Source organism: Triturus cristatus, chromosome 8 (assembly GCF_964204655.1).
Source record: "Triturus cristatus chromosome 8, aTriCri1.1, whole genome shotgun sequence".
Classification (NCBI taxonomy): Eukaryota; Metazoa; Chordata; class Amphibia; order Caudata; family Salamandridae; genus Triturus; species Triturus cristatus.
The window spans coordinates 462,641,878-462,669,708 of record NC_140591.1 but is presented as its reverse complement, the minus strand read 5'-3'; the positions used below and the strand labels follow the sequence as shown (position 1 = coordinate 462,669,708).

Here is a 27,831-nt window from a genome sequence, read left to right as displayed (position 1 = left end):
TTCCCATGGCCCCATTTGGTCCTCCTGGTCCCCCAAAACAAAAATTATTTCCAGAACTCAGGGACATGGACGTGGACTGGTTGGTTTTGGACACGGTTTTCCGTCTGGGCCTGGAAGTTATTATCAGCCCTAATGTAATTGTTGCAATACTTTTTTTCCCTGCTACCTTTGTATACAATGTGGCCCAATGTTTTGTTCCCTTTGTGCTGCTACATCATGTATCCCAGTCAAACAAAATACCAAAAATGTAAATGCCCAACTAGTAACTGATCCAAGAGATTAGTCAACTGATGTTAGTGAATATAGGAGATAACTTTCATGTTTCCTCTATTGCATAGCGAATGTCTTCAGCTAAAGCTAAAAGGGCCATCTGTGGAAATCGCAGAAATTACCGTTCGCATAAGCTGAAGCCATTTTGGTTGTGGCAGACATTTTAGTTAGCCACGTGCTGGCCATGTGCTTCTTCCGTCTTTATTGTGGCCTGCTTTTCTATTCTGCTTGTGTCATCAACTATAGTTAACTCCTTCAGTACTGAGCCAGAGCACTGCGCATGCTCAGAAAGGCCTGTAGCTGCTAGAATACACCTGTCTTAGACTGTAACTGTCAGGCTATTCCAACTGAAGTAAACAGTACATCTCCCCTACCACTTTGTTGACCAAGCAATTTCTGTATCCCCATGTTAGTCAATAACTATTCCTGTATATGCCTGTACCTCCTCGTTTAGTCTCCATGCTTACTCAGCTGTAGACTGGGTATAGAAGGCCCATGGCCTCTGTATTCTATGGACTACCTCATACAATGCCCGAGGGTGTTGTATTGACGTAGTCCCACTCATGAGAGGTTAATGAACTTATTTCTTTGATATTACAGCTTCCGTGCCAATCTCTACTGTGTTGGTTTAAGAACCAGTGGACAGATAAGGGTAAACCCCTGCACCGGTGGGCCTCTAAAAAGGCTCATTTCCACAGCTTGCGTGTTGCTTTTGTTACTTGGGGCTGATATTGGAGCACTGCTGCAAAACCGGTCCCAACCCCCTCCAGCCTCCTGGGAAAACGCTCGATGTCCGGTACGGCCAGTCCATCCGTGATGACATTATGAAGGTGAGAGCTCTAATAATTTTCAAGGCTGCCAATAATCAGTCGTCCGAAGACTAACCTTTGTGAACCAGGGATAACTTTAGATTCAATGCTTGTACTGGCGAGAAGCAACAAAATGTCTAACAGCTGTGCCAAACAGATGGGAATAGCACTATCCAAAATCAATATAAAATCGAAACCAAATTTGAGTCACCCAAAGAAAACTGAGTCGAATGTCGCCACCAGGTGTAGACCACCATCCACAGAAAATTACAGAACTTCCAACAAAGGCAGACAAGACAAGCCCCGTTGCGTCTACTCTGCAGTACACCATTATGCGTCACAAATGTGCCTTGCACATAAATTTATGTAATTTTATAATGAAGGTACATTTCTTCCAGACAATATTCAAGCTCATTCCACAAGAGGTGATGGCAGCCTCTTGGGCAGAATGGAGTGTTACATCCATTGTGGATATATTTGCAGCAGTGACAGGGGCAAATCCCTAAGCTTTTTTTACATGTTCAACTTGGCACTAGGTAATAAACTGATGATTTGCACATAAGTATTGGGAAGTATGCAAGTACAATGAAGTTAATTGCACTTTTTGACAGGAGTTTTTGTGTATAATTAAATCTTATTTTTGTCTGCACATAATTCTGACTTGAGTGGTTCCACAAAGAAGAGATCTTGCTTTGGTATATATCCCAAATTACGGAATAAGACAAGGATATGCTTTATCATAATAACGATTCTAAATTCCTTGTCCAATTACTTATGTTTCCTCCTGCCCGCCCTTATGGGTATACGCAAGTATCAAAGCTCAAATTCTACAGGTCGTATAGAAGAGTGAAGTCCCTTTACATAGTAAAGGGGCAGGGCCACAGGATTAGTGGAAATGTAAGCGGGGCACTTGATAGGGGTGCATATGTAAGGCTTCCCCTTACTGTTAGCTAAAGTAAGCAATTGGACGAAGAATGTAGAATTAGAGAAATGAAGATTACCGGTAAGTAATCCAGACATTAGATCAGGTGGAGATGGAAAAGATGAGCTTTTCGAAATTTTTCCCAATGAGTAGAGAATCAGTTGTACTCTTAGAATGGGGAAGAAACGAGTGCCAAACATCGGGTGCAGGAACTTCTACCTTTAAAAAAGTAAGCTTTAAAAAAGTAAGTAAAAGGAACACAAATTCATCCTGCTCAGGGAACTAAAACACAGCGAAACAACCCTGACTGCTGCTCGCTGCTCTGGGAACTAAGGTTAAGTGCACTGTCTTTACCCACACTCCCACTTCCGTCTGTCATTTCACGTCCTCAAAGTGTCATATATCATGTAACGTTTCTTCCTACCATGTCAATTATTGCATTGTTTTTTTGTTGGTTTTTTTAACTTTATTTTTCATTTTACAATAATAAAGACATAGCATCAACGATACAGCATTTCAATTATTGCAGTGTTTTAATGAATGAATGAATGCAGAAATTATAGAGCGCTCTGTCACTCTAAAGACAGCATCCTGGCGCTATCATGACTGCAGAACAGGAAACTTTACTTGGTACAACGAGGGAGGGACAGGAGACCCAGTTAAATTAAGTAGTGACAAAGAGTGTCAGGTGCAAGAAATAGCCAGGTCTTCAGGCTCTTTTTAAAGTTGGCCTCATTGTTTGTAGATCAAAGCAAGCCTGAAAGTTGATTCCAGGTTTTGGCACCTCAGACCATGAAGAATTTCCCACCCCGAAGTTTGGGAGTTTTAGGAGATTGGCGTTGGATGATCTTAACATCTTCAGAGTCTTATGTGGGAGAATCGGGCGGTGAGGTATTTAGGGCCAGTGGAATTTAAAGCTCTGAATACCAGGACGAGGATCCTAAATAGGACTCTTTTGTGGATTGGTAGCCAGTGAAGTCTTCTAAGTGCTTCTGATGCCGAACTCGGGTTAGGGAGTTTGAGCACTAGTCTGGCCGCCACATTCTGTATCATCTGAAGCTTCTAAAGCAGCTGGTTTGAACTTCCAGCATAAAGGCTATTCACAGTAGTCAAATCTGGAAGTAATTAATGCAAAGGCATCTGTTTTCCTCGCAGCAGCATAAAGGCTATTCACAGTAGTCAAATCTGGAAGTAATTAATGCAAAGGCAACTGTTTTCCTCGCAGCTAGCAGAAAGTAATCAAATAATTTCTCGAAGAGATTCAAATAAAGAGAAACACATGCTGGCCACTGCTACAGCTAGCGAGTGGAAGGAGAGAGCGGTGAAGAATTTGACTCCCAGATTTTTTGCTACTGCGTCTGTTGCAGGTGGTGGGGGGGGGGGGCAGAGTTGGGCCACCACAGTGATGGGGAAAACAGATTGGTCAAAGGTGGTGTCTGAAGGTGGAGCCCCAAAAGAAAATTAGGAAGTAGTCAACTCATTCTTTACACCAACAACAACAACAACAACAAATATACAAATATAGGTTACCTGGTACACCTGCCCAATCCATGACTCCCAGACTCAAGTTATGAACTCTGGATTTCCAAATGCGTTCTCCTTGAAAGATGTTAAGTACTGTTGCCGGATAAGCTGATATCCAGGAACAGCACTGTCACACGCTAGACTGCATTACTCTGCAGATCCCACTTGGGAGAAACTACCCATTCAATGCCTCACTCTTACTGGTTAATCCCAACTACAGATAACTTTTCCCCAATCATACTAAACTTTTCCCCAATCATACTAAATCCTAATTGGAGGACACTGCCCACTCTATGCCATTTTCCTACAGATTCTACCAAGTTGTACAGAACATGTATATGATTATGCTAGCCCTGATGAAGTCCTTTACAGGATGAAACGCGTTGGCTGGGCTGATGTGAGGAATATTGATGAAATAATAATAAAGAAGTTCTTACTGGAAATCGCATGGTTGTGTGATTTAATTGTATATTAATCTGAATTTTGAGAATGTGATTGTGTACGACCTCTGACGTCCAGGCGCAAACCTCTCAGGTAACAGCCAGTAATCCAGTTTAGATCATGACCCATGCACATATGAGGTGAACGCTGCCGTCCTGTTGGGATGGGTGTCCGAGTCTCCATTTGTCCACCATCTCATATTCTTCCATACCATCCCGAGCAACCTTGGAGGAGTGCTTGCCGAGCCAGTCTGTTGCGGCCAATCGGTCAAGCATGGGGTCCAATATGTGTTTAAATCCCCTCGCCATATAATGGCCGTTGGTGGGATGGTATGTATGTGGCGCCAGGGTGTCATATAAAAAACCAGGATCTTCTACATTGGGAAATATGTACTGAGCAGCGTCACAGGTGTCTCAAAGAGAGTACCTGGATCCACCATGGATTGCGTAATTGTGAACAGCACTCTCTTTTTCACCAAGATCAGGATGTCCCTGGAGTAGAAAGAGACCAACCTATAATCAGGCACCAATGACAAGCTCTGTGTGTCGCATTACGCGCATTTCTTGCAGAAATGCAATCTTTACATGATGCCTATCAAGATAGGAGGGAACCAGTCTAGTTTTGCGAGGGTTATTAATCCCCTATATATATTTCAAGTCAGGAGGGTTATGTGTTCCAGGGGGCAGTTCCATAAGAACCACATGGGGGTATTAATTATACTACAGAGCAGGGCCGCTCTTGTGTGAAGCACAGAAGCGTTATAGCAACCTGTAGCACTGTGGTGGTTACCAAAACAATGAACTAATATCCCCACCTTCACCCACTTCAGCATTCCAATCATGCTGAAGACATCCCCCCACACCCTAAAGAAATGGCAAGCATGAGCAAAAACATAACATTATGTAACAAAGCATGCAGCATGTTCACACACAACGATCATCCGGGGTGCACCCTCAGAGGGGCCGCAAAAGTCCCAACACTCCTCCAAGTATCCAGGAGACAAAAATAATAGTTCATCGACCAGCACGGTCAATCCAGACAATTTGGGCTCATTGTACTGCAGGGAGGTCAGAGCCACCATCCTTCCTATGTAGTCTTCACACAGTATAAACAGTAAGGAATGTATGGGGAAGATTACCAACTCTCAAGCAATAGTTTTTTTTGTAAATTTGTTTATTGGTATTTCTAAAGAGATGCATTATACATTTTATACAACAAATAACAACCCTGGTGTACCAGTTCTAGTTATATTATAATACAAAGCACACAGTGATCGTCCATCCTCATTTGCCCATCACGGCGATGTGACCCTATAACTGCAGAAACAGTAGTTATGAAACAATAAACATACAGAGGTGACATTATCTTAGTGTAAGATCAGTGTCCATATTGTATCGTACAATTCCCATTCCTGTACACATATCAATTCCCCATGCCGCATTAGTTATACATCCCCAGTGGTGACCGCAGTGATCCTAGCATCTTCATTTGTACTCGACTTCTCCCGAACCCAGGTAATGAATGGTTCACATATCTCTTTGGTCTAGAAGTGGGTGGCATCAATTCCCAGAAAGTAGTTAGCTTAACATGACCATATGTAACTTCTCTAATCCATTCCTTGGTCGTAGGTTTCCTCCTCCTCCCCCAGTGAACTGCAATTTGGCATTTGGCGAACAGCAGCAATAATGCATGTAATTTACGTTTTTTGACATGTGTTTCCTTAACATACCCTAAGAGTCCCAGGAGCAGAGAGGGGAACAAGGACATACCCAGGATTTGATTGATAGACGTAAAAATCTGGGACCAGTAGTCAGCAAGTACGGGACATTCCCATGCCATGTGGAGGAAGGAGGCCGGAGCCACCCCACAAAGCCAACAGTAGTCTTCATCCCTTAGCCCCATCCGGTGTAAGCTAATGGGTGTTCTGTAATATCTATGTAGAAATTTAAAGTGGATCAACCAAAGCCTGTAATTCGGAGACAGCTCAGCTAGCTGAGTACAACAGTATGTCCATTGATCGTCAGACAACGGAGGCGATAACTCAGCGTTCCATCTCAACAATGCACTATGTCTCGTCACATGGGCCTCGGTTTGCATATGTGTGTCAAGTCTGGTGATAAGTCTGCGGGGTGATGGGGAATGAAGTATGTTCTCCAGGGCTAACAATGGGGGAGGGGGGTTGGGAAATCGCGGTGCAATGCGCGGCAGGCCGCCCGTAGTTTGCGATAGAGAAATATCTCCCCGAATGACACCCTCTGTCCCTCCTCTGCCACCGGGGGGTCTCTAAAAGTGCCCCCAGGGTAGAGATCCGCAAACGTGTGAATTTTCATCTTCTGCGCAACTATTTTGCTCATCTCATCTTTGACATTGGGTAACATTGGGTTTTGGGCTAAGGGAATCGAAGGGGCATACATTATCTGGGCTCCCGCCCGCCTCCGCAAACCATCCCAAGCCCATATTAGGGTTTCTGAAGTGTCAATATCATTTGTAGGGCGTCTATACATCTGATACACCGCGACTTGTAAGGGAACCGGTGCCAACCGCATCCATAGCCGGGGCCCCCAGGCCTCCCTGTTACAACGGGAGAGATAATAGTTCCCACGATATTCGAGCCTGTCCGCCCGCCCACACCAGAGATATCAACAGTGAGCGCAGTGTTCTAAAGAATGGGTGTGTAAGTATGATCGGCAGATTCACAAAGAAATACAGAAATTTAGGTAATACAACCATTTATGCCAACGTGATTTTCCCTGCCAGCGATAAAGGAAGCTTAGCCCATATAGCAACCTTCTCTTCCAACCAGGTAATGGCTCTCTCATAATTCAGGTTCCATATTTCTTGTAAGACTTGGCTTATCCAGATTCCCAGATATTTCACTTTCTCAGCCTCCCACTGTAGCGGGAACTCAGAAGTCACAGCCTTGGTGTTGTCTGTTAAGGGACAAATTACTGATTTAGCCCAGTATATGGATATTCCAGCCAGCTCACCAAATTTGATGAACTCTCTCAGTACAACGGCCAAGTTCTGCGCTGGGTTCAAAATATACATGGTGACATCGTCCGCATGAAGTGAGATCAGGAGTCTCCTAGAGCCGAACTCTATCCCCTTGTCCGTGTGATGTTGTTGGATATGTGCAGCTAGTGGCTCCATCACAGCCGCAAATAACAGGGGAGACAGAGGGCACCCCTGACGCGTGCCCTGCGTGATAGGATATGAAGCCGACACCAAACCATTCGCACGTAACCTAGCTGTGGGCTCGGTATATAGCAACCTGATCAATTTAATAAAAAGGGGGGTAAACCCTATCCGCTCCAATATCCTAAAGAGATAGGACCATTTAAGCGAATCAAAGGCTGTGGTCGCGTCTAAGAACACCGCCGCCACCTGCACATCTGGGTGTAAATAATGTAGGACAGAGAAGACCGTCCTGAGGTTATGCGAAGTAGATCTCCCTGGTATAAACCCCGAATTGTCTGGGAGGGCGATGATGGGGAGCATAGGTTGTAACCTGTTTGCTATTAATTTCGCCAGCATTTTAACATCCACATTCAGGAGTGACAGGGAGAGATATGAATCTATGTCGGAATCCAGTTTCCCTGGTTTAAGCTAGGTGATAATAATTGCTTCAAGCATTGTAGGGGGCGATATTCCCGTCTCTTGGGCTTCCTCATAGACTGCCAGGAGTCTGGGTGCGAGCTCCTCCGCGTACGCTTTATAAAAAGCAGTCGTCAACCCGTCCGACCCAGGAGCCTTATCTAACTCTCAAGCAATAGTTAATTGCCATTGTCCTCAATATCTTCTGAAGGATGGTCCAGTCGTTTCTGGATGATGGTCTTAAGAAAGTCCTCTGCAGCCCTGGAGTTAATGAAGATTTGTTGGGTCCCACGATAGTCTATGCATGGGCGCACCAGGTAGAGCGCTGAATAAGAAAGTTTGGCTTTTTTCAGACGTTTCTTGATTAGTAGGAACTCCTTGCCTGTACCGCCACCGTAAAGTCAGGGAAGAAAGCCAGATATGCCAGGTCCTTCTTCTCGTGCACCAGCCGGAGCATTGTATCTCGATATTTTAATACTTTTGCTATTATTTAGCATGGGACCGCCACCGTGGGCGGCCGTAAAATGAGGGACCAATGTGCTCTGTCCACCACCAGTAGTTGTGACAGGTTTTCAGGACCAAAAAGCCTGCTTAGTAGCTTTTCCATATAAGTTTCCATTTTGCCTGTGTTAGTGGATTGCGGTATGCCAGTGATAAGCAAATTATTGCAGCATGAGCACGCTTCTAAATCTACGTTCTTGGCCTGTATTACTGCCAGCACCTTTTCCATTTTTAGACATTTCGTGATCACAGACTGTAGGTCATCCTCCAGAGATAGAGGTAGAGATTCGCTTCTCTGCCGTCGTGAGGCGTGCTTCCTGCTTATCGAGCTTTGTGGACATGTGCTCTTGTCTCAGATGCAGAGAGTCAATCTTTCTGTCAACAGATTGGAGGCTCTGCTGCATGGCCGCCAGCATGGATGCCCCCTGCCAACTCACCTTCTGCTCCTGGTTCGACAGTGCATTCAGCGGGGGCCTGGCAGAGCGCCAGGATTCAAAGTTCCGGCGAGTTTGGGTTTGTCTGTTTTTCCCATATTCACAGGCAATCCCGGTCCAGCTCGGCTTTTAGCAGCAGTCCTGAACACTATCCCCGTACACTAGGTTTTGCCATGCGTAATAGGCCTCACTAAAATAGCACAGCAGTGCACTCTGGGATGAATAGCTCCGTAGGCCTTCCAGCCAGTGCTCGTAGGGTGCCCAGGTAGAAGGGAGCGGTCTCTGCTCAAATAGGCTACAAAAGAAGAGCCCACCCAGGCCCGAGAAAGCCAAGGGCAGCAGCAAGTGGACCCCTCACAGAGAAAAACATAGGCGTATGGCACAGGTAAGGCCTTCTGGTCACCAGGTCCCAACATGCAGTTTCCAAGTGCTAGCTCTAGTAACTTCAACACCATAGGAGATCAGTTCTGTGTCAGAGAGTAAGGAGCGTTGGTGCTCCTCTCACGCTCGCACCTGCATTCAATAATACAGGGTAGCACAACAGTTGTAGTCAAATCGCAGGGTGTTGCAGCTAGGTGCAGTGTAGGGGCAGTGTTGGTGAGGGGCCCCGCAAAAACAGTCAATGAGCCTGGAAACACGGGTTTGGCATCAATGGTATGGGGGTCTGCGAGGGCATCTGTATGGCCCTGCAAGGCGTGAGTGCCACGCCCTTCAAAGCGGTATTGCCCAGCAGGCCCACTATCTCAGCTGGCTCGTACAGCCACAATGCCGTCACTCCAATCGCCACGTAGCCCCGTTAGAAGGGCCGATCTCCACCCATAAAGCAGCGCCTCACGCCTTCAGCAGAGATGAAGCCCTATCGTCACAGGCAGGCGTCTTCGGCACCATGGTGCCACTGCTCACCTCAGACCAGGCTTCCCTGCCGGCATGCCTGGTGACATCCAGACTGCCCACAGTCTCTCACCGCCGCACACCCAGCAGGCCCCCTTTACCTGTGAGTTACTGCAATGCAGCCAGATGCCAATCTGGTCCCGCAGTCCACAGGCCCCCATCTGGCGCTTCCCTCAGCATGGCTCCAGCTCTTACACCAGAATTTGTTCCATGTGGCAGGCAGACGTGGGTCGCTAGCGTCGGTTGATGGGCACCAGGGCTCGGTTTGGGGGTTGTGCAAGTCACCCCAGGCTCCTGCACACAGCTCGTAGTTTGCAGCATTTCAGCAGTCTGATGGCAGGATTCTAGACAGAATAGGAGTCTGGGCCAGCGGAGCTGCACTAATGTGTGTGCATCTTGCAGTTGGCTCTCTAGCGCCCCCCCCCCATGCACAGGAATTGTTACATAGGACAAGGGGGGGTTCGAATTGCAGGAGTCACATATCATCCATACTCGTAGGCATTATATATTAAGAGTAATTGGGCTGGAGAAACACGTCAGTTTTTAAACGTAACCCAGTGGTTAGAGGTTTTCTATACTAATAAGACTTTATTACAACCCAGTGTAATCCTTTTTGACAACCTTAAAAGAACAAAAGACTGAGAAAAAAAAAACATTACTAAACGTATGCATGGCAGTTTTTATGCAATTACTTGATGTCAGTTCATAGTTCACTGTACAATATTAGAAGAACTGTCACGTATGAACACCAGTTTATAAAAGGATGCCTGTGACAAAAGCCATAGCCCACTAAGCTATCTGCAAAAAATATCACACAAATCTGTGATCTACATGTCACACATGCTTTGCAGCAGGCACATTAACTCTGTATTCTACATGCTACCTTGCAGTTCCATGACCTTCTAAAGGACATGGTCATGGAACTCCTCTGCGACTTGAAATTATCATTAGAGTATACTGCAGGGGATATTTTAGCCCATGTATTATCTCTTGCAAATTGCTAGGCATGCACAGATCTCTGCAGCAGGTGTCTTAACCCCATTAGATATGTTACAATGCAGTCTGTTTGTGACCAATTAAGTGAACCAGATTTACTGCTACAATTGTCTGTGTTGTCAAGTTCTTTCATGTAGATTTTTGTTTGAAAAATGAAATGTATCAGTGGACTGTCAGACTCCACTTTTCATGACTGCCTCTCATGACTCTTCCCTTCCCCTTTTCTGCTACCACATCTTGAAAGCAAATTTATAAAATCCTGATGTATTTTTTGCATTTCTAGCATTTTATTCTTCCCTCCTCTGCCTGGCCCCTTTATAATGCTGTATTTCTACTCACTTATTGTTCTTCAGTTCACATTCTGTAGTCTCACATACAGCCCACATATTCTGTTGCCATGTGAAGCGTTCTGCTGTCTTTGGTGGATTAACTGCACTTTATAAATACGCAAATGCTGTAATAACAATATTCAATGTGAGAGCTCATTTATTCTCTGCTTGTTAAAAGAGGAACACCAGTTTTAAGTGTTGTCCTTTGTAAAGCCAGCAGGTTAATGGGTATGCTCAAAGATTTGCAAAGAAGGTAACCCTATTAAATTCTATGGCCACATTTTACTTTTCATGAAGGCGAACATGACTGAAAAAATGAATGACACGCTTCTAGGGTTCCAACAACAAGAAACCCAGTACAATTATGTGCAAAATAACTCCCCGCTGAAAAAAGAAAAAAAAGTTTTTTTCTTGTAAATCCCTCACCGACCAGAGTTACCCCCTTGGTGGCATGCTTCATCATCGGATCCATCCCATTGCGCTGCAGATCGGGCATGCTGCAACCTACGACCTATGTGGGAACACTTACTGGTGTATATACAATGAAAAAGAAGTTGTTATAAAAAGAGAGAAAGGGAGGGGAGATGATGGTGTGTGGTTTAAAAATACCTGGCTAGTAGGTGTCCGTAAAATTATTTTAACCACTATAAGTGCTCCCACGTAGGTCTCAGCACACCCCGATCCACAGTGGAACGAGATGGACCCAGCGATGAAGCATGCCACCAAGGGGTAACCGTGGTGGGGGAGGGTTTTACAAGAAAAACCTTTGCTTTTCTTCAGTGGAGAGTTATTTTTCACATAATGGTACTGGGTTTCTTTTTGTTGGCACTACTTATATGTAAAGGAGGCTGTACCCAGTGTATCCTCTTACTCACCCTCTCTTTTTAGTACAGTTCTAGTGTTGCCACTTTTTCCAAAACCATATACCTCCATTTGTTCATGTTTTAAGAGACCACAATGGGAAACAGCCTTTACCACGCAGTCTTAACAACACAATTCCTTTACCATGCCTGCTTTGCCAAGCATGCCTTTGCCAAGCATATGCCTTTACCAGGCAAGGTAAGTATAGTTATATAGTTATAAGTATATATGTGGTTGAGGGGTGGGTAGGAGTATAAGGTGGTACGGGTATTTTTAGGGTTTAAAGGTGGGTAGGGGTATAGGGTGTTAAGAATAATTTTAGAGTTAGGGGATTAGGGATGGTTAGAGGTAAAGTGTATTAAGGTAATTTTAAAACAAGCATTGGTAAATGCAATAGGTTTCGCCTATGTGCTTAATAAGCGGTTTTTGTTGTAGCTTGTTGCGTAGTTGTGCAATAAAAGCTACTGAAACTCAGTTAAAGTGTTATGACTTCTATATTGAAAAATGCAATATACTGGGTTGTTACTGGTGGTATTATAACTCTGGGAGATTAGGTAAACGGGGAGGACAAACAATAAAAAAAAAGATATAGCCGATAAGTACAGTGTGCATGCACGAGTCATTCTTACATACAGCAATAGCTCGAACAAAATACAGAAAATTCTCAATGACAACTGGAACATCCTTAAAAGTGACAATATTGTTGGTCCTAACATTAGTAACAGACCAAAAATCACATACAGGAAAGGACGCAGCCTGAGAAACATCCTGATGCACAGCAATATCACTGATCAACACATTACATCCATGCACAACCTGAAAGGTTTCTACCCATGTGGTCACTGTAAGGCCTGTAAAACTAGTCATATGGTCAAAAAATTCAGTGTACCACACACTCTTAAGAAGAATACCATTTCACAATTCCTCACATGCAGTTCTACCTATGCCATATATGTGCTGGTATGCCCATGCCAAAAATGGTATGTAGGTAGCACCACCCATATGGCTAGGAAGAGGGTCCTAGAACACCTTAGGGCCATTAACAACAAAGATTCCCACTATCCTGTTGCCAGACACTTTGCGGAGTACCATTTATCGAACAGTTCATTGCTTAAGTATTTCGTAATTGAACAAGTATTGGGAAGTTCAAGAGGTGGAAACAGGGAGCTTGTACTCAGAAAAAAGAGAATCTAAATGGATCCTAAATCTTGAGACGAAACATCCGTTAGGACACAATGTAGATGAGGAATTAGCAACACACCTCATTGACGATTGATATGAGAGAATAGATTATTCTTTCCTTATATTTTCGCCTTCATCTTCGTAAAATCTTGGGAGTGCCCAGGATTAATGTTTTGATGTTCATGAATTTGTAAATACTGTAAGATACATGTATACACATGTATAAGGAATCTGTAACTTTGCATTTGATCTTTTACCTAATTTATTCTAATATTTGTTTTCTTTCCTTTCTTTCACAGGAGGAAAGGAAGGGGCCCTTTGGGTATTTGCTGCACGTCACGGGCCACCTACCCTTTTCTTCACTATTCCTTGAAGAAAATATCACCATGTATAGATAAGATCTTCTATTCACTTTTTCTACTATTATATTTTTCTGTTGTTGTCTGTATTGAGAGCAGTGCTAGGCATGGGTTTGTTTTCTTATCTCTACTTATTGTGTTAGATCACTCCTTAATATGGTACATTCCACGTGGCAATATGAGTGGAGTAACACGCTGGAACTACTTATATCTCAGCTGCAGCACTAAGCCACTGGGCGCATGTATGGGCTTTCAGCTTTGAGTTTGGTTTTCTTGATTATTCCACTCTCTAACACATTGTGGCTAGGATATTTGACCTTTACTTGGGCATGAATAAGCCACTTGGCAGTCAATTCTATTCGTACTTGTATCGCTCACTATGAGGTAAACAGCAGTAGGTTGTGCATGAACAATGAAATTCAGGACTTTTCCTTTGTTTTACTTTCTGGCGCACTATGCTTTTATCCTATTTTGTATTCATGCCAGTTTAATCAACATTTTGTTTGTATGTACCTTCGGACAGTACAAGATGGCCGACACTTTTCTATTTCGAAAGTGTATTCACAGCATTATTGTCCCTTGTCTATGTCTAGCACCGTAACTATGAAATGGGTGTTCTGCACTTGGTTCTTCGTGTGACCAAGGAAGTTTACTTCCGAAACGCGTAACCTGAACTTTAATAAATATCCTCCTTTGGACCTCTGAGAGCGCGTATTTAATTTATGTGTATCAGATTACAATTTGCCAGCCGTGCCTTACTGGCTTCACGCGCCACTGTTCAACAGGCGGAGTTCCCAGGAAGGGCGCCTATACATATATATATATATATATATATTCACTGAAAAAACCATAGGTTTCACACATGTTATAGTTAGCTGGACATTTTACTGATAAAAAACCAATGAAATTCCCCCGTTATAGTTACTGTAGGCAACTATAACTCACGCGACCGCAATCCTCTGCTGATGCTAATACTGTATTTAGACACTTATTTGCCCATGTCTTCTTCCATTAAATTTTAGCTATACATATATTACAAATATTTTTTTTTCATAAAGACACATATGTCATCAGCAGAGGATTACGGTCGCGTGAGTTATAGTTGCCTACAGTAACTATAACGGGGGAATTTCATTGGTTTTTTATCAGTAAAATGTCCAGCTAACTATAACATGTGTGAAACCTATGGTTTTTTCAGTGAATTTGCAAGGTTTTTTAAATGCTAATTCCTAACTATAACGTGTGTGAAACCTATGGTTTTTTCAGTGAATTTGTACGTTTTTTTAAATGCTAAGTTACTTTACGCCATTTGTGGCGTGCGCGCCCACTTAACGCAGTTCGTTCCGTGCGCGCACGGTGCGCGCGCGCACCGCGTGCCCACGTTACGCTAGATGGGCCATGAACGCACGATGCGCTTCGCGCACCGTGCGCACATGGAGGTCATATGATGAGCATCGTTGTGACAGGTAAAATATATGTTTTGTTTATCTCATATGAGCCATGCACAAAAGGTGCCCTTGGGGCACCTTTTGCACACGGGGTGGGGAGAATGTGGATATTTTTTTTTTTTTTATTATTTCTTACCGTACGCGTACGGTAAGCGTAATCGGCGAAATTTTCGAAAAAAATAAAATTGCCTTTTTTCACTTGGGGGATCGTTGGGGACTCCCTCGACATGGCTAGGTGCTTGGGAGCTGTGTAAACAGCCCCTTTACATGATTTGCACTTTGTTTTTCAACCCCCTGTCAGAGTGCGAGAGAGAAAATGGCGGCCGCCGTTTCCTGGTTTCGACCGATTCGAATGTTTACTAAGATCTAAGGGCCAATCAGAATCGCGCTCGCGCACGCCACCGTACGCGTACGGTAAGCGCACCGTAAGCGCACCGTAAGCTGGCTCAGATATATATATTGATTTAAAGGCTATTTTCTCAGAATCTACTGAACAGATTTACACCAAACCTACAAAAGGCACTTCCTTGACCTGAGGACTACCTCTCTGCCAAATTTCAAGTAATTCTGTTCAGCCGTTCGGGCTGTAGCTGTGTCTAAAGGTCCTATGGAAAAATGCATGGGAAAAACGCGTTTTGAGACCCCCTTTTATCTCAGCTCCCGCTTGACGAATCCCCCCCGAGACTTTCAGGGTAGGAGCGGAGCGTAGCGCCCCACCTATTTTGAAAAATTCGCGAGGATTCGTCAACCGGCGCCAAAGTTATTCAAAATAGAATGTTGCGGATTTCCTATGGAAACGTGGTCCTAACTATAACTACCTACTGGCGACCGCCAGTAGGTAATTACCTACTGGCGGTCGCCAGTAGGTAGATATAGTTACAACACATACAAAGAGTGAGTCATTCATTCATGCACCTATGCACTACGTAATACCCCCACCGAACCATGCAGACACTCAGACTGATACTCATAAAACCAACTAATAACCTATATAAACACCCATGTAGCTACTCACCAACCCATGCAGCCACTTATACACAAAGTGAGAGACTGATACAGATATTTACATATTTAAACATTACTCACTAAGCCATGTATTCACTATGAAACACTTAATCAGTCAGTTACACAATCAATTTTTCAAAAACAAATCATCCATTTAGACAATTATATACCCATTTATTCTTCCATCGACCTTGAGATATACATATATAAAACATATTTAATTTTCAGAAACACACACATTCACTGGATGATGTCATCAGTGATGTCATCAGTGATGTCATTTGAGATGTCATCAGTGATGTCATGAGTGATGTCACTGACCATGTCATGAGTGATGTAATATGTGACGTCATCAGCAGTGCATTGCGGGCGCGCGAGTTATAGTTAGCTGAACTAACTATAACGGGGGAATTTCAATGGTTTTGTACAAGTGAAAAGTCCAGCTAACTATAACACCCCTGAAACCTATGGTTTTTTCAGTGAATTTCTGAGGTTTTTTAAATGCTAATTCCTAACTATAACGTGCCTGAAACCTATGGTTTTTTCTGTGAATATATATATATATATATATATATATATATATATATATATATATATATATAATTTGTTTCTTTTGTCACTGAAAAAACCAAAGGTTACAGGGATGGTAGAGTTAGGTAATAGAATTTAAAAAGCCTTAGAAATTCACTGAGAAAGATTACAGGGACCTTAAAGTTTGGCTCAACATTTTACTCGTACAAAACCACTGAAATGCAGCAGTTATAGTCACCTGAGCTAACTATAACTTACACTCCAGCAATGCACTGCTTAAGACCTCACATATTACATCACTCATGACATGGTCAGTGAAATCACTGATGACATCACTAGTGACATCATCCAGTGAGTGTTAAACATATATGCCAAGGTACTACAAAAAAATAAAATAGCATACTTTCTGTACTACTGAGTGACACTATTTCTGACATAGGTTATGTGAGTGGCTGTGTGTATCTGTGTGTGAGTGGGTGTCTGAGTGCCCGTGTGGGAGTGAGAGTGCCTGTGTGGGTGTGAGAGTACCTGTGTGAGTGTTAGTGGCTGTATGGGTATATAAGTAGCTGGGTGAGTGAGTGGATGTGCGAGTGACTGTATTGGTGAGTGTGTGGCTCTGTGAGTGGTTGTATGGGTAAGTGACTGGTTGTATGAGTAGCGCTTTGGATGAGTGAGTGGTTGGGAGTACTTGTATGGGTCTGTAAATGGGTATGAGGGGTTGCGTGGGCATGTGAGTGGGTGTATAAGAGGTTATATAGGGGTGTGAGGGCTTCTTTGGATGATGTCATCAATGAAGTCATTTGAGATGTCATCAGTGATGTCAGTGACCATGTCATGAGTGATGTAATATGTGAGATCAGAAACAGTGCATTGCGGAGGCGTGACTTATAGTTAGCTCAGCTAACTATAACTGCGTAATTTCACTGGTTTTGTACGAGTGAAATCTGAGCCTAACAATTACGTCCCTGTAACCTTTGGTCTTTTCAGAGAATTTCTAAGATTTTTTTAATTCTATTTCCCAACTATACCGTCCCTGCAACCTTTGTTTTTTTCAGTGAATTTGTTAAGGTTTTATTAACTTTGTTTCCTAACTATAACATCCCTGTAACCTTTTTAAATAAATGTATTTTTATATTTCAACTGAACAATTAGCACAATACAGTTATTGCATAATACCTCTACAATAGTCGATCGTCTAAAGTAAGAAACAATCTCTTTGTTAACATAGCCTCTTCCCCTTCCCCCTTCTGATCCATATAAGATTATAAACAACACCCATATCCTCATCTGTCTGCCATGTGGGTGCAGTTGAGATCTGATAGCGATATCATACATCTACCCATTATAATGCCTTCGTCAGGCCCCATCTTGACCCCGCTATGGAAGTTCCCTGTGTCGTATGCGTTACGGACTGTTGTGTATCGTCCCCAATGTCCAACCCGAAGTATCTTCTCCATGGGTCCTAAATCTTATGAACTTTTTTGGGACACTCCCTGCTGCGATACGTGGTACGTTCGGCCGCCATATATAAATCCATTCCCCTTGTCCATTCCTGTATGGAGGGTCTATCTGCAACCCCCCATCTCCGCGCTATATCCCTTTTAGTGACTACCAACCCCAGAGAGGTGAAAAGTAACTCCACAAACATTTTCAGACCGATTATTCCTTCTATATTGAAGGATGATGAAAAGTTTTCCCCCGATTGATCAAGGGGGTGCAAAGAAAAAAGGGGGGGGGGTCCAAAAACAGCTTATGACCCCCAATGCATTTTACATCGACTTTTATATTGGACCTAGCTGCAAAACAGGTGGGCGGACTTACATGAAATTTGGCAGGATTAGACATTATATTATGCAGATGATCCTTTTAGATACTACAGGTAAGTAGAGCAAGTAAATTTTTAAGTAATAAGTATTGCTCCTAGTTTTCCATGTTTACTGATTTTTACCGATAAATACAGACAGAAAACAAGGTGTTTCTTTTCTGCATGTATTTTTAAAAGCAGAAAAATACTGAAAATTGTTCTTCTGAGTGACGCTCCATGCGGTCTTTCATGAATCACAGGCTAGCAGCTGAGCAAATAGACAGCAGGTGGATTTTAAAAAACAGGATAAGATTTTCTTTAAAAAAGGCAAACGCTCAAAGTATAATGGTAATTATTTACCTGTGGGTGTAGTGTTTCATAATATATGGCTGCTTAATTTGCTAAAATGCGACCAGCAGCAAAGTATGAATGCAAGTTAATCAGTTAAAAAAAAAATGTGGTAATATACAATTTTGCAACTTCTTTTTTTCCCAAAACACAAAATAAATATGGATAAATACCAATAAGATAGCCAAAAAATAAACATGGAAATACAGATGTAAATGTTAAAAAAATAAGTACCATAAAACCAGGAGCCCTAGTTACAAGTAGGGCTCCAGGTTTTATGGTATTTATTTTTTTTACATTTCTGTCTGCATTTATCCATACTTATTTTATCTGTATCTATACAGATTTTGGGCTTTGTAAAAAAATGAAACTAAAATTAGTATATTTGCACATGTATTTAACCGATAAATATGCAGGTACGTGGCATGATAAACTGTTATAGCCTCATACGGAACGGCAGGTTTGGCAGAGGAAATGTTTAATTTCAACAGCTCTGGGAGATAACATTGAAAAGCCTACCGAAGGGCAACCCAGCTGTAGGGTAAATAATCGACTACAGAACTTTTAATTCTAGCTTGCATTCCAATTGATACTTACTTGAAAGGCCCACCAGCATGGACGTCATTTGAGGGTAGTAAGGGGTCGCATCTGTGACCTCTAGATTGCTCCCTGCTACTCCTGGCACTTCCTTTACGACCCCTGGCCTCAGAGGGGGCAAAACTTTTGCCTTCTTTGAGGCCAGGAGTCGCAAAGGAAGTGTCAGGTGTAGCAAGGAGCCAGCTAGAGGTCATAGATGAGTGCAACCCCTAGCTAACTCCAAATTACGTCCATGCCCTCCAGAAGGCAGCACTGTGATTTTGTAAGTCTGATTAGAGTTATGCTGAAATTTTGATGATTGGCTACATGTGCAATCTGTAGCAAGGGCTGGAGAGGTCTGAAACATGTTGGGAAAAGCCAATGTTTTCAATGTAACCCAACGGAGTTGTTTCAGCCATAATCAATAATTAAAGTAACCTGCATGGGAGGTGGGTCTCTGTTTGTGGACATTGTTTTGATGATATATATATATTTGCCAAGAGAAAAATAAAAAACTACCACTTTGCAAAGGACTTGAGTTCATGGTGTGCTGTGTGCTGATTGAGGCGGATTTTAAGGACATCTTTAAAGAACCCCCCTTACATGCTTACCCAAGGGGCAAGAACCTGAGAGAATTATTATCTAAAACTCAAGTTGCTGTGACCCCCACTACATTTAAAGGCATGTTGCGATGTTTCAATTGTTCCCACTGTAACAACGTAATCCTTGGCAACCACATTACTCATCCTACCACTGGTAAAGCAATTCCATTAAAACACACGAGTGACTGTAATACTAGCAATGTGATATATGGAATAAAATGTCCCTGTGGAAAAACTTACATTGGCAAAACAGAACGAAAAATTAAAATCAGACTGACAGAACACAAAAGCCGGATTAGAACAAAAAACTTGAACTCATCATTGGCTACGCACTGGATAGAGGCCAATCATTCCATTTCTCAACTACGTTTTCAAATTATAGAGACAGTTAAAATCCTACCAGGGCTAGACAACAATAATAAACTACTCCAACGTGAGGTTTACTGGATTAAGACCTTGGATACTATGGTTCCAATAGGAATGAATGATAGATTGGATATGTCATGCTTTGCATAGTATCATAAATATGGAACACCATCCAAATCATTTTCTTTTCACTTAGCAATACATGTCACATCTTTGCTTCGTTATGATAAGCACTAAATATTTTGTTCATTTCATTTTATTTATTTTTTTCATTTTTATTTATCATATTTTTTCACTTCACTAACATTTACATTTTGATCTATTTAACACCAGGCTATCGTGTATTGATCATTAGCATCATTTCAAGTATTATACATCAATACTATCTGTCTGCTTAACAGAGCCATGTAGGTAATTTCTAGATTTGATGATTCATACAGTTCCGTTTTGGTATGTTTTACGCAAAGCTCTGGCTACCTAGGTTTTACTTTTACTTTACAAGAGACGTTGCACAGATGTTTATATGCATCACGCTTAGGTATTGGGCTACTATTTTAACATGGCTTTCTGCATTATTTTCCTTTTTGGAATACCCGTTTCATTAGATGAAGCTATTTATTATTACCTAGTTTTATTTTCATTTTTTCCGTTATTCCTGTTTACTAATTAGCAATCACTACTAAGGTATCGCCCATATCTTGGCCTTGGTTATAATACACATTGAATAATGGCGCCCACGCTCGAATATGAGAAAGATTAGTTTTACGCCGTTAGTCCGTTTTCATTGTTTATAGTCCGCGCCTTCACCGCGCATTTTAAATCTGCACGTAAGGTCAACACCACATCAAGCGTCACGGAAGTTATTTTGTTGAACGTGTTTTCATCTTCTCCAGGTACGAGGCACTTTTATACAGTTTTTACAGGCCTAACCTCACGCGGCTTAAACATTATCTATTGAGGCATGGTCATTACCTAACCTCGATTTATGTTGTTTTCTCGTTTTGTTTAGACATCAGAAGAAATGGGTGCCACTTAGGTAAGGCAGTTCTCCTTAGCGGCTATGTTGTTCTAACGTCTTATTCCAACCCAGTTCACTGGATTGCTTTAGTTGCTCCGTTTTTTACAGAAGATTTCTTTTTGCTTTACATTTCAGACAATATGCTCGGTAAACCTTTATTAGGTAAGCTCTCATAAAATGTTTGCTGTATTACTTTAAATCTTTAGGGACAATTAGCTATCATCATTATCATTTGGTATTTTTAGATTATATTCACTCAGGAATATCGGCTCATGCAGACACACACTGGCTACTAAAGGTACGGTCTTTTCAAACCGCTTTGACAACAATTTGAGTTAACATACACCTCTACAAACTGTGTTCTTTACAGGTTTTTTTTGAGCCTCCATTCGGACATACATGTAATTATTTAAATTATTCTTTATATTTTGTCATTTCAGACATTGCCCCTGAGGAAGGAACTTGTATGTTCCAAATTGCATAGGGCATGAGCACCCTTGAATATATTATTTTGCAAATTTGTATTTGCATTGATGATTTCTGTTGGTGTACTTAACATTGTAATTCTCAACAAAATATTGAATTCTATGTAATTTAATATAAATGCATGTAAATACCATGCTACTATGGTTTGAAATGTTTCTTTACAAGCAAATTATTGGTAAAAAGTGTATACACGTCTAAAGACTGTTGGTTATAGACCTGTGAACAGTGCGCAGCAAACACAAGCTCCCATACTTGTGATTTATTTGGTACTGATTGAGAGTACAGCAGGACAGCAGGAGGATGAATAATTAGGGACTCGCCACCACGCCGTGAAACGCCGTCGATGGAGGCTCGGGTAAGGCGAATGAGCTTTGCTGTGGATATATATATAGTTTATTCACTGAAAAAACCATAGGTTTCAGGGATGTTATAGTTAGTTGGACATTTCACTCATAGAAAACCATAGAAATTCCCCTGTTCTAGTTAGTTGAGCTAACTATAACTCGCGCCCCCGCAATGCACTGCTGATGACATGGTCAGTGACATCACTGATGACATCACTGATGACATCATCCATGTGAAAATCTGATGCACCTCATCAGACCCTAATATAATAGTTGATACACCCACTCTAAAATAGAGACTATCATTTTCAAAACCATGAACACACCAATACCAGTTAGTACATATCCACTCACTAATTCCTAGGTATACATACACATCCATTCATTCACCCATACAGTCACTCATACATACAGTCAGCCATCAATACAGCATTATCAATGATAGTTATTCACACATGTAGTCAGTAATGGAAATAATCAATCACAGTTTTATTTACTCACCTGTACAGTTACGCATATACCACCTCACTTATTTAAACATATACTAACACATATTTCCACTGTAATACAATAACTAATACAAGCACACACGGATCCATACAGCCACTCTCACAATCACTCAGTCTCACATATAGTCATTTATACACTCCAACACTAATGTATACTGCCTTTCACATATGCAGTTACTCGCACATGTACCACTGAGGCATCCATTCACTCACAAATACACTCATACACACACTCACCGAGCCATACAGCCCTTCACAGATATAGACTGGAACACATATACCCAGTGAATTATCCACTCACACATCTATGCACAGAGTCACACCTCCCACCCATCCGCACAGACACTCAGGCACCCATACAGATACTCAGACAACCAATCAATACCCATATAGATCCTCATTTAACTGCTAACCAACGCATGCAATCGCTTACACACCAACTGACAACCTAAACTGTGTGAATGTCTGTGTCAATCGCTAACACATGTATTAAGTAAGACACAATTAATCACTAACTTATACACACCTACACACCTACTTAATCATCCATCCTGACTCTTATACACCCATTCATTCTTCAATACACCTTGGCATATATATATAAAACATATTTACATTTTATAGAAACACATAGTCACTGGATGATGTCATCAGTGATGTCATTTGAGATGTCATCAGTGATGTCACTGACCATGTCATGAATGATGCAATATGTGACGTCATCAGCAGTGCATTGCAGGGGCGCGAGTTATAGTTAGCTCAACTAATTATAACAGGGGAATTTCTATGGTTTTCTATGAGTGAAATGTCCAACTAACTAAAAAGTCCATTGAAACCTATGGTTTTTTCAGTGAAATTCGAAGGTTTTTAAAATTTAATTTCATATTTTAATATTTATAAAACCTATTTTTTTCTAATTTTTTTAATAATATTTTGGAACTCTATAAACCTTTTTTTAACTTTAAAAATTATGTAATGTTTTATATCTTCAAAAAAAGAATCTATATAAAAAAAAATTCTGAGAAAACTAGAGTCCCGTACCGGTAGTCTACCAAGCTCCATCAGCACGTGAATCCTATCCACCATATTGAAATGATGCGCATTTCGTATCAGACGGGTTCGTGGCACCACGTCCCGCGTAAGAACATATACGTATGAGGTCGCTCCAGCTGCTACTTTGGTATGCGACGGGTACGCAATACCAAGCCGCACATTACATCATGTACGTATGGGGTCACGCCCGCTGCGCAATGCGTATGTGATGTCTGCATGCTGCCAGGCCCTGGGTTACGTCATAGACGTATGGTGCCGCGCAGGGTACGCCATTCCCTCATTTTTTTTGTATGTCTCAAATCTATATCTACATAACTTTAAAGTGTATATAAGAGCAAGCGATAATCTAAAATATTTTAAACATTTGTATATTTCTAACTATAATAAACTTATATTATAGTAAATATATTTTCTCAAAATCGCGTTGGGTGGGGTCTCCTTGCGCGCTGAGTGCGTGATTGCCATGTGACCTTAAAAAAAAGCATTTGATTGGTTCATAACATTTCCCATTCTACCAGTTGGAAAACGCCATCCATTTTAGTCATTCTCTACAGCATTTGATGAGACACACCTCTTCTGCTTAGCAAGCTTTTTTGAAAACGTTTTGCTATTTACACATATCTTACACTACACACAACATGCAACCATCATCTTCATCAATATTCATGGTCTGTAAAGTAGCCTTCCACCTGTGATAGGCACACACCTAAAACTTACATAATTGAAGTTTTCCCCACTGCCAGAGGTAACATGCTTGCATACGCTATCCACAGCACAATGTAATGTGGTACGGCCCAGGGGCACTATCATCCATAGATAATGAACACACGGACACAGATAAGATAGTGGAACTGGGTACGGGCACATGCTCTCGACTCCTTTTTATTACCAGGGTCACATACCCAGTGACGTCTGTGCTGGATACGTGTGGGGTGAGTGTAAACCAGCCCTCAGGGAATGGTTGCTGCTAGCATCAATTACAACAGTAATCAATGGATCACACACAGAGATTCAATAATAAAAGAGTCAATAGTTTGTGCTGCAGTAAGGTAGGGACAGTAGATGTAAAATAATACAGAAAAAATTCTATCGTAAAAGAACCACAACTTGTGCTATAGTCAGACACAGGCAATAGATCTGAAAAATACACAAAAAGATTGTAACATAAAGGGTCCAGCAGTCCTAGTGCACTCAGATAGCCACATCAAAAGCATTCAGCATGTGCACAGCCAGCGATGAAGCGTGCTGCGAGCAGGCCGTACTAGCAGCAATGTCTGTTGCCATCAACACTGCATCATCTGCAATAGCGACTCGATCTCAATTGTGAACACTGCTCTCTGCACTGTAGGCCAGAGAGCGGTCAGCTACGTAAGGTGGACTTGAGCTACACAGTTTGCTGTACGTGAAGCAAGAAAAAGCGTGTGCGGAGCCTGCGATGACGCGTAGGCATGGTGCGGACAGAGCGCACTGCAGCAATGTCTTTTCCTACAGGACTGCGTCACCTACAATACCGACTCGATCTGAATTGTGAACACTGCTGTCTGCAGTGTAAATTGAAGGCATTAGTCACTCAGACATCCATTAATACTTGTTCTCACTTCCTCTTCCCAAAATACAACAACATAAATTACAGAAAACTCTGCAATAAATAAATCAAAACAATTCGAATCGCGATTTCTACTGTCCACAGTGTGGACTATTCAGTGTTCCTTTGAACTTGCAAGATGAATTTCACCATTGTACTAAACATATAACTCATCTAAAAAAAAATCTTAAAGCAAATATACTAAAAGAATATTCTGTATATTTCAAGATGTTGTAGTTAGTTGCCTACTGAATTCTGTAATTAAACAATCACCACTAGAATTGTGAGCCCTGCTGACCGCAGTGTAGGCCAGAGGCAGTAGTCATTAACACCTCACAGCCACGTGCCGTTGGATTCGGATGCACGGAGTTGGTTGCACCTGGTCAGAGGGGGTACACAAAAATCATCACAGACTTCAACTTCTGACATCCTCAATCATATAATCAAGACCCTGTTTCACTGTTTGGACCTTCTGTACCGCGGTGTAGTCCTCAGACTACAGTCAACCAAGCCCAATAATCATGTGCAGCAGTTAACTACGGAAGCACAGACACTAATGCACCTCAACGGAAACAGTTCTATGAAAAGCAAGCAGCAGGTAATATCGGACACCGTCCATTATGGGATCAAGACACCGTTCCGCTGTTGGGACCTAGAGTTGGTAGCACCTGGTCAAAGGGAGTACTTTAATCTCCACTCACCGATGCAGTTCTAACATCGTCCATTGTGGGATCAAGACACCGTTCCACTGTTGGGACCTAGAGTTGGTTGCACCTAGTGGACGGAAGTACCTTCATCTGCACTCTGAGATGCAGTTCTAACATAGTCCATTGTGGGATCAAGACACCGTTCCACTGTTGGAACCTAGAGTTGGTAGCACCTGCTCGAAGGGAGTACCTTTATCTCCACTCTCAGATGCAGTTCTAACATCCTCCATTGTGGGATCAAGACCCCGTTTCACTGTTCAGACCTGCTATAGCGTGGTGTACTCCAGCCACTGCAGTCAGCCAAGCCCAATAATCATGTGCAGCAATTACCTACGGAAGCACAGAGTCTGATGCACGTGAACAGAAGGAGTTCTGTGAAAACCCACCAGCAAGTAATATCGGACATCGTCCATTCTGGAATCAATACACCGTTCCACTGTTGTGACCTAGAGTTGGTTGCACCTGCTCCAAGGGAGTACCTTCATCTCCACTCCCAGATGCAGTTCTAGCATCGTCCATTGTGGGATCAAGACACCGTTCCACTGTTGGTACCTGTTCGACTACTGTGTTAGTAGTATACAGAGCACTCCACGCTGCTGGGCCTCAAACCTACAAGACCTAAAGTTTGGAAAAGAGACATGAAAAAAATTAACCCTAACACTTTTCCATCGTCCAGTTACAACTTACTTCTGCTCCCTGCAGGATCTTCCGAAGTCCATGACCTTACCAATCACTACCTTAATTCCATGACCAGGATAATAAATGAGGTAGCCCCCCTGCATCTAAAGAGAGCCTCCATAAAGGGCTCTAAGCCTTGGTACAATGGAATACTCAACGAAGACAGACGCTCTCTCCGAGCTTCTGAATGCACCTGGAGGTCAATTCCTTCAGCCAATCAGCTAAATACTCTAAGGAAAAAGAGAAACGCTTACTTCAGAAAGATCAAGCGCACTAAAGCAGAATTCTTCAGCCACCAACTAGCCCAAGCAAGAAATCGTCCCCAAAAACTCTTTGAACTAATCAAAACCAAATCTAAGGACGCACCTCAACGTCCACAACACATAGCTTGCCCACAACCCAACTGTGAAGAATTCTCTGCCTTCTTCACTCTGAAGACAGACAATATCAAGAATGACCTCCTCAACGATCTAATCTTACACACAGGACGCACACGAAGACCTCCCCAGTAATGCCAATTGCACCATGCCATATTCCATCAAAGCTTAACCTAAAAAACGATGCCGACTGGTCATCCTTTTCTAAATACTCCGAAGAAGCCATATGCAAAATACTTTGTTTCCTGAACCCTGCCAATCACTTCTCCGATCCTCTACCCGCTAACGCTGTTAAAGACTTAACTCCACTACTTCTGCCTCTCTGGACTAAGATCATAAACAGTTCACTTCAACAAGGTTGCATCCCGGACACCCTCAAAGTTGGACAGGTTTCACCCATTCTAAAGAAACCCACGGCCGACCCTATGGACCTAAACAACTATCGCCCTATTTCCAACATCCCTACCCTGGCCAAACTATTGGAAAAATGTGTACGCCTCCAACTGACAAGGCATATAGACCACTTTGACCTTCTTAACAAACACCAATCAGGCTTCCGAGCAGGTCACAGTACTGAATAAGCCATGACACATATAATTGATGACGCGCTACAAATCCTTGATGAGAATGGATCCTGCCTACACATACTGCTAGACCTCTTCTCAGCCTTTGATACGGTCAAACACGAGAACCGGTTAGATATTCTGAAGTATAGAATGAGATTATCAGGTTCAGTGCTAAACTGGTTTACCTAATTTCTCCATAATCGAACACAACAATTCATGGTCAACAACACCATGTCCAAACCCGTCCCAGTAACGTTAGGAGTACCGCAAGGGTCCTCTTTATCCCCGACATTGTTTAACCTGTTCATGGAACCCCTCACCAAAATTCTTCAAGCATCTAACGTGCAATACCACATGTACGCTGACGACACACAATTATACCTCAAGATCCACACCTTAGAAGACATCAAACTGCTCAATACAACGCTTAGGAATACCCTGATATGGCTGGCAGAAAACCATCTCAAATTAAATGCCCTAAAAACCGAATTCCTGCTAATAGCTCCACCAGCCCAAGTCCCCATCATGCAAGATTGGATAAAACACCTTACGGCATTCAACGTTCAACCAATCATCGTTGAATCACTGGGAATAACTCGACAGTAACCTCAATATGCAAAAACACATCAGCAACGCTACAAAGGGAGCTAATTACCAGATAAACACACTGAGGAAGCTGAAACCCTTCCTGCCAATCGATGACTTCAAGCAAGCA

General features: G+C 42.3%; 1 protein-coding gene across 5 annotated transcripts in view; it reads right to left on the bottom strand.

The window, feature by feature from the left end:
- PHF11 (PHD finger protein 11) overlaps nucleotides 1-27,831 on the bottom strand; it is a 438,587-nt gene that overhangs the window by 395,260 nt on the left and 15,496 nt on the right. The window lies entirely within an intron of this gene.